General features: G+C 35.4%; 1 long non-coding RNA gene across 5 annotated transcripts; it reads left to right on the forward strand.

Annotated features, from left to right (window-relative positions):
* The first annotated feature begins 747 nt into the window (after window positions 1–747).
* Window positions 748–2800, forward strand: LOC139855687 (uncharacterized). Of its 5 annotated transcripts, none has more exons than XR_011761520.1 (5): window positions 748–1003; window positions 1157–1202; window positions 1276–2067; window positions 2247–2479; window positions 2561–2800. It is a non-coding gene; the product is annotated as an uncharacterized lncRNA (long non-coding RNA). The 5 variants fall into 5 exon arrangements; XR_011761518.1 differs by having other exon boundaries at window positions 748–969; XR_011761521.1 differs by lacking the exon at window positions 748–1003 and having other exon boundaries at window positions 1119–1202; window positions 1276–1416; window positions 1499–2067.
* Window positions 2801–8883: the final 6083 nt, after the last annotated feature.

Below are 8883 nucleotides of genomic sequence, written 5' to 3' on the forward strand. Positions count from 1 at the left end.
AGACAATTGTGTCCACTAGATCCATCTGTATCTTCTGGGCTGGCTCAAGTTTGCCAACTTTCTTACGTAAAGGTACACACATTGGGGGACGATTATGTTCATGAAGCAAGTTTAGAGAAATTAAGCGAAACCTTAATTGAGGACCGAGATCCTTCTGGGGGGAAAAGGTAAAGGTAAAGGTAAAGGTAAAGGTCAAGGAACCGGAAGTAGGGATTTTTAATAATTATGAGACTCAAGTTCTCTTGGCTGGCCATTAGATACAGGCGGAGGTAGGGAATTTTGTGATAAAAAATATTCTTTCAATGATACATTTAATGTTCTTCAATGCGGATGTATGAAATTTTAGTTTCCTGAACCTAAAAGTGTACATCCAAACTTGTGTAGTTTAAAAGATTTAACATTCAAAAATGTTAAGCTAACGATTCAACATCTAACCAATGATTTCATTGTCTTCTCAGGAGATCTTAATTGACTCTTAAATGCGTGAAATACTCACAATATAACGATTGACACTGACATTGTTAGTAATTCATGATTGACACTGACATTGTTAGTAATTCATGATTATCTCAACAAGACTAATCTAATTAGTTATTTTCTGTTACGAACCCGCAAGGTTGCGGGTATTTCACTAGTAAATATAATTAAATTAAATTAAATAAAGCTCCTAAAAAACTAACCACCTTAAAATACTTCTAATTCTAAACATAATAAAACCATAAACAAAAACCTGTATTCAATTTCATCGGCCGTTTCCTCTTTCATGCAATCCAATCCAATCCCTAAAAAAACACCATTCAATCACTAATCACTGCTCTTCCAATCAGCAACGCCTCTTTAATCCAAGCCCTAAAAAAAAAAAAACACTCCACAATTCATGAATCGCCTTAATTAAAATCTCTAAGCCTTGGAACCGAATCTTTGCACGCCATCAATATGAATCTGAAGGGTCTTGGGACTACAATAATGGTTTGCAGCTTGCCTTTCAAAAAAAACAATAATGGTTTGCAGCTTTAATTCAAATTCGAAATCCTCCTTTTTATATAGTTTCAAATTTTTTTTTTTTTTTTTTTTTTTTTTTTTTTTTTTTTTTTTTTTTTGCACGCCATCAATATGAATTTGAATCTGATTTCTTGCTTTGTTAATCGTGCATAAGAACATAGGTAAAATTGCTAGAGGGAAATGCAGCAACTATGTTTACGGTATGTCGGAGTATTTGCTCGCAACAAGTGGAGATATTATTGGGATTTTAACAAATCGTTTCAATTTCTGTAGGTGATGATGTTGGGTCAAGCTAATGATACGAGTTCGTGGGTGGTTATATACTCCATCTGATCATTGATAAATTGGTTGATAGTAAGTTTATGCGTGTTCGAATTGGATGATGCAATTGGAGATATAACAATTCATTTTACGGTGAGGGTTTAAGCTCTTTATATGAGTCCTTTCTTAGCTGTAATTTTTTTATGCATCCTTTCTGTTTATATTGCTACGCCAGGTAATCGATCAATATGGATGAGGGTCAGCAAGTCTTTATATACATGTCACAATGGCCTGGGTTGACCCACCAAGAGATTTTGTTTATATTTCATATTTTTACTAATGTATTACATATAATTAAAATCTATAGTATTTATACAGCAAATCTGATATCTATCTAATAAATAGATTCTGTATGTTCATTTTCAACTTCATATGCAGTCCATTTGATTGTCTAGAACAAAAGCGATTATCAGAGTATGATTGTTTAAATCCTTGATATAATTTTCACATCCACATGGTTTAGAAGTTTGCTGCAATGCTGATCTCTAAGTAGCTTTTAACGTTAATGGGTTTCAGCTGGAACAAACATGTCATATTGGTAATGCTATTGGTAGAAGATTGGTAATGCTATGAAGATTTCAGGTACTTGTGTTGATGTGCATATTCTTGCAGTATAAGCCATTTAGGTAAATAAGTATAAGTATCATCATTATTGAAAAAGCATAATGTGGTAAACTACTTGCCATTTCTTTTAGACTTTCATTTGATATGCCTAAAGATTGATGATTCATGGATGGTTTTGAGGTGAGTCATTTTTCATTTTTATATTTCTTTTAGGTTTTTGAAATTACATAAAAAAAATACAATGCCTTTTATCACAAACTTCTCAACTTATCAGCTAAAATGTAACTGTTAAATAGATAGCCTTTAGCAAGTAACTTTGATGAAATAGAACATTAAAAGCACTTTAGCTTTGTAATCAGGCTTTCGTTGGTCACGAGTCCTAACTGACCCTCAACTTAACTCTGGAACACACTTCAACCGAAAGACGGGTGTGTTCTATAATCTTTCAAATGTATGTGTAGTAGTAATGAAGGAGATGGAGGTTTCTCAAGAGAGTAACAAATAAGTAGTCAACCATAACATGTTGATTCCGTGTGGTCTATGGGATCGTATTCGAAGACTCTTACTCGAAATAAATTTTGAATTTGTCAAGGTAAATATCTTCCAAGTTTCTGATTTTGTTAATAGTTTTATTAGCGCCTTCATTATGTTTCTTTATGTTCATCTTATTTAGCCATATTCAAGATCAGTGTTTGGTGCTAAAAAATCAAAGATTAGATGTATCTCTACAGTAAATTTACTCAAGAGTAGATCGAAATTACTCATTTCAAATGGTGAGTTATGTCTTCCGCGGTGTAACTCCCTAATATTCTAAATGTTGTGCATATAAGAATGATATTATACTATGTATCTTTTATGACGTGTTTCTAATTTTTATTGTGTAGAAACTGTTGTTGATGATTGAAATAACATGATGGTGTTGGGATAATTGGACAAGGAAATATATCTTATGTAGTCGAAAGCCAAAAAAAAAAATTACATATATCTCTACTTGGATCTTTTATATGTTTTTCTTGAACAAACTCGTGAATTCACGGGTCTTTTAACTAATATATATATATATATATATATATATATATATATATATATATATATATATATATATATATACACACTAGTTTTATGAGCCCGTCCGTTGGACGGAAGTTGTAAAAATACGTTTCTTAAATATCAAATACTCCATCTGTCCCATTTTGATAGTCTAGTATTCCATTTTAGATTGTTCCAAATTAATAGTCCATTTTCATATATAGATAAAAATAATAAGGTAAAGTTCTATTATGCCTTAATGTATGTGGATATGATTAAAAGAGAAAGAGAAAATAAGGATAAAACTTGAAAGTAAACAGAGATTTCCTTAAATTGTATATTTATTGTTTGTGGATTAATATGGGACGGGAGAGTATATATTACAATACCGGAAGTAGATATTAAGATGTATTTTGATGCAAATATATACCATAAATTTGATGTATTTAGTATAAGAGCTCGTCTGTTAATCGACATTGAAATGTTTTTACGTAACCCGTTATAAGAAGACCGATAAATGAGTATTTATCAAGAAAAATGGATAGTTCATATATGAACGAAACTTATAATGTTTAAAGATATCATAATATGCAAAATATATGGATGAAACATCAAATAGTCTTTAATTTATGAGCCTGTATGTTGGATTGAAGTTGTAAAAATACGTTTAGCAAATGTTAAATGTATAAAATAGCAGTAGTAGATATAAGGATGTAGTTTGATGCAAATAAATACATATTTAGTGTAAGAGCCCGTCCGTTGATCGAAAACGTAAACTTTATTTCATAATCCGTTAATTATAAGAAGATCAATAAATGAATATTTATTAAATAAACAATGTTAGTTCATATGTATCAATCCTACAAAACCACAATTAAATAATAATCAGAGTAACTAATTTGGATGATGAAACATTTATCAAGTAGAATATACACATGATAAGTCCATAGAACATCAAAGGCATGCATAATGCTTATGCGTTATATAGTTTTAGAAGAGTTAGATCATATTATAACTTCTGCAACTACAGGGAATAATGCTTAACTAAATAAAATAATGTTTATTTTACTTATTTTATATAAGGTAGTTTGAGGAAGAAGTAAAAAATATATTTAAATTTGGCAATTTCAAATCTTGTAGTGATATTAGTATTGACACGTTGGAGATTTATAGAATATTATTTATTAAATTTGTAAATAATTTTGAATTTCATGATAAAGTATGGTAGGTAAATATCAACCTATACAAAAATTTAATTGAAAATATTATTTAATTCGGTTTAATTGAGAAAACGACACGTGTGCAAATTTAATTCAGATTAATTGAGAAATTGACACATAGGATTATTGGCACGCGCTTTATAGTAATGTATATATATATATATATATATATATATATATATATATATATATATATATATATATATATATATATATATATATATATATATATAGTGGTAGGATCAAGAGGGAAGTAAGCAATCGGGGAGAAGCGGGGGGAAGCAAAAACTTTTTTTTTTTTCGTTTTTTGAAAAAACTTTGTTCACGAACATTATAGATGAGATGAAAATATGAACATTTAGTAGAGACACTTTGTGATAAATGTTTTTATTTTGGCGGAAAAACGCTCGAAGAAGTAATATATAACAATTATCGTGTTTTTCGAGAGTATGTTGAGGTTTTAGTTATTGGGGTTTAGATATTAGGGTTTAGGTATTAGGGTTTATAGGGTTTAGATATTAGGGTTTAGAAATTTAGGGTTTAGGGTTTAGATTTAGGATTTAGATTGAGTTTTTTAACACGAACGGTTTAGAGTTTAGGGTTTAGGGTTTGGTGACTCTAAATCGGGCTAAATTTTACTTCACAAAACATGAAGAAAAAAAAAAACGTTCATATTCTTCACGAACAATATTATCTTGAACGTTATTTTTGTCGATCGTTTTTCCGCCTAAATAATAACATTCATCACGAAGTGTCTCTTCTAATGTAACAACCAAAACCAACCCGCGAACAAACCACGTGAAAATACAAAATAAAAAAAAAAATTGTTGCACAGTGAACTGGCGCGGCGCGCCGGGATGGCCGCGCGGCGCGTCATTCGGGTCTGTCCGGAAAGTCTCAAAATGCGAAAAAGATTGACTAGTTCCCGACACTTTTAGACGAAACGCTTTTTACCATACATCCAAATATGTAAAACTAACATGTTTCAAATATAAAATCAATGTTTTACAAGCGGGGCCCACATCGGCCGTTTTACGAGTTTAATACAATTTACGAGTTTCGACCACCAAAAAGTTTAAGTTCCAAACTACACAATGAGCATGGCGTTTGGGATTAAACTACCCAACTATCGGTCAAACTCCAAGAGCTACTAAAGCCAAAAGCGTCCCCTAGCATCAAGCGGGATCTCTAGTCCAAAACGCTGCCCTTACCCTTGTCCAAAACCGAACCTATAAAAATAGTAAACAAAGAGAGGGTAAGCAAAGCTTAGTGAATGCAATAATTATACGAATACATATATAATTATACCTACTTGCATACACTTACACACCAAACCGCAAACACGCTAGCATACACATTTAGCTTATCGTCATAATAACAAGCTATAAATCTCCAATACCACAAGCTAGCATAACAACCGCATATGAATATAACTCGAATAATATAATACGCTTACAACACAAATAACCATGGTTAACCAATAGTACAAGGGAACGGCGCTCGCGAAAACGCCATCGGTGTTCGTAACATCCGTTAGGGCACTTAACACCTCGCACCACTAACCCCTAGGGTGGCACCTTAACACCTCGGCACATCACCCCGAGTGGCATCTTAACACCTCGATGCATCACTCATTATTTTACGGAGTGGTGTCTTAACACCTCGACACTACACTCCTAGGTGGCATCTTAACACCTCGATGCTACACCCGAGTGGCATCTTAACACCTCGATGCTACACTCTTCACGTGAAACATGGTGTCTTAGCACCTCGACACTACACATTTCACGCTACAACAAATAGATACATTATATACATACGCATATAATTATTCCACTCACCTCAAAGTCTTGTAAAAAGATACCCGAGCTTGCGAAACCTCAAAGTAACGTACCTATCACATTATACATATAATCAAACGCAAACTCAAGTCGGTCAACCAAACCCTTTCACCATTCTAAGCCATTTTGACCCAAGGTGCAATTTCAACCCATTTGCACCCTTAACCCTAAATTGGGTCAACACACACCAAAACCCTAATCATTCGTCAAGGTGGGTTTAAAACACACTTAGGTCACAAAGCTAACTCGTTTTCATACTTGCTAGGCCGCTTAGGTCATTAAAGACTCATTTGACCCATTTCAAAGTCAACACACCCATTTGGGTCATCCATATCCAATAACACCCATTTACATATCATTAAAGTGTTCTAGTACTTTAACTAACCAATTAAGTTCATAATCATCAATCTAACACTTGAAAACCCTAGTTAGTCATCTTTGAGTCTTCATGACCCAAATTCATCCAAAAACACCTCATTCACCCACAAATGGGTTTTAAGTTCATCATTAACCCTAACTCTAACCCTTTCACAAATTAAACAAGGAAATCAAGATTAGAGCATACCACTATGATCAAAACGTAGCTAGAGGAAAGATGAACAACTTTAATACCCGCACTTTGATCCGAAATCGCCTCCTTCTTCCTTGATTCAAGCTTTCCCTCACTAAGAATCTCTCTCTCTCTAGAAACTAAATTGGAAGAAGTGAAGTAGATGAAAATGGAGTTATGAGGCTCCCCAAAACTGATCTAGGGCCTTAAGGTCGGCCCTCAAGTGAATTTACCCAACTGCCCTCAAAATATCTAATTAAAAACAAAGTGAGCTGTCAGCCCGTAATGGCGCGGCGCCCCATAAGGCCGCGCGGCGCGCCAAATGCCCAGTTCAGCTTCTTTTGCCTTTTAATTAAATACAACCTAAACCCCACAACTTGAATAACTTATACATACGTAAGTACAATAAAAATTTGGGTCTTACAACTCTCCCCCACTTAGATTGGATCACGTCCTCGTGATCCGCACCAAATACTAGAAGTTAAGCACTCTACCTTGAACATTTCCATCTCCAATGCGGAATTACACTTGTAGCAATCACTCATCCGGGTTCTCACTTCGTACACTAACGCATCATAATACAACAACCGTACTTCACACTTCCATTCGATCAAAATTCTCACCACTCACTCGGAAATACACCGTGAAAACATCATAATATATCTTTCCAAAAGCCATAGCACTCCATCATTTCACGATATCGGGTAATCAACCCACGAGACCCAATAACTACAACCGTTTGCTCTTACGCCGAGTATCCAAACTCATACCCTACACTCCACAATCGTCCTAAAAGTAGTACAATCCACCGACAATCATTGTCGTCACGCCTATCAATCGTGGAATATTCGGGAATCATCCCGACACTCTTCGAAAATCTCTCGTATCCCTCTATCGGGAACTTCGCCATACCGTCTCACGTCGCTAACTACCTTCGCAATTAACTCCAAAGTCCAACTTGGGAATTTTTCGAAGACCATCGAAGCTTTCCTTTCCTAAATGTGCGACACCCGTTCGCTCATCACGTCTCCTAGATAGGAACTTTTCCGCATTCTCCGGCGTTGGTCATACTAAATAATCCTTCCAAGGACTCGCTATAAGATATTCGAACCTCGGTCTTTCAAATCATTTGAGTGTCAACGCTCGCTAAACATCACACTATACCACCGTTGTAAATTCGAGTTTCTCACCGGTACTCAAAATCAAAGCAATCACATCATCGGGGTCAAAAGTTACACTAGTAGGTATAAGGAGGCACCTGACGTTGTGTTATCCAACTCCGATTACTAACACCGAGTCTCCCAGACTCGACCCTTACGGGGTCTACTCCTGATGTCACACGTCACCTAACTACACGCGGTCACAAAAATCTAACGAACCTTACGGCTCGACACCCATGACTTCCTAGCGGCACCTGCTAGTCACTATCCACCTAGGCCGCATAGCTAGTCTACTTATATTCCATCTCAACACTAAGGAGGCGCTTGGAACACCAAGGCTTACACCTTTCCAACTTGGTCCTAACCATTAACCAGGTTACCTACATACATAAGGATAGTTAACCACCAAGACTCTACTCGCACACGAACGCGATTAACGGAAATGCCTCTAGAACGGCACACCGCGTACACACTTAAAATCATAATAGAAAAGAGTGGCCGTCAAGAGCGTACAACACTCGCCACACAATTACAAAACCGCCATTGAAATCGAATCGTCAATTAATCATTATTCTAAGATTATTCCAATAACTAAATACACACTTGCACGCATTCCGAAACGTGCAATACACACAACATCCGAAGTCTATAATGATCACTTAGAATACGCGAAGTCGTCACGTATTCTTTCAACTTCTCTAGGCAATCATTCTCTAAGAGTCAACATTAATAACCAAATTGTCACCCGCAATTTACTAAAGTCCATAATTCCGAGTACAAAGTTTGCTCAATTCCTTATATCGGGAAGAACTTAACCGATCTCGTGCCAAGATATCAATCCTCTAGCGTACCCTTACCAAGTACAATGCTAAAAACCACCAAGTCTCAACCTAATGTCAACAACCCAAAAGATGAAGGCCAAGTAAAAAAATGAATCCTTACGGATAACACCTTCCACCTAACACCCCTCTTAGTACGCATACACGGCTAATACGCATCTACCACAGGTATTCGATCAGAACACGGCTATTGTATCACTAGTCACACAACATGGTCCTCATGACCGAACCACCGGCATATACAACCAGTAGTTTTCAATACTAACAATAAGAAGGTTATTCAATACAAAACTCAAGGTGTACAAAAATGGCTATCGTGATATATCCGTAGTGCGCAAAAACGGCTATTGCAACACT

This window comes from Rutidosis leptorrhynchoides, chromosome 6 (genome assembly GCF_046630445.1).
Source record: "Rutidosis leptorrhynchoides isolate AG116_Rl617_1_P2 chromosome 6, CSIRO_AGI_Rlap_v1, whole genome shotgun sequence".
NCBI lineage: Eukaryota > Viridiplantae > Streptophyta > Magnoliopsida > Asterales > Asteraceae > Rutidosis > Rutidosis leptorrhynchoides.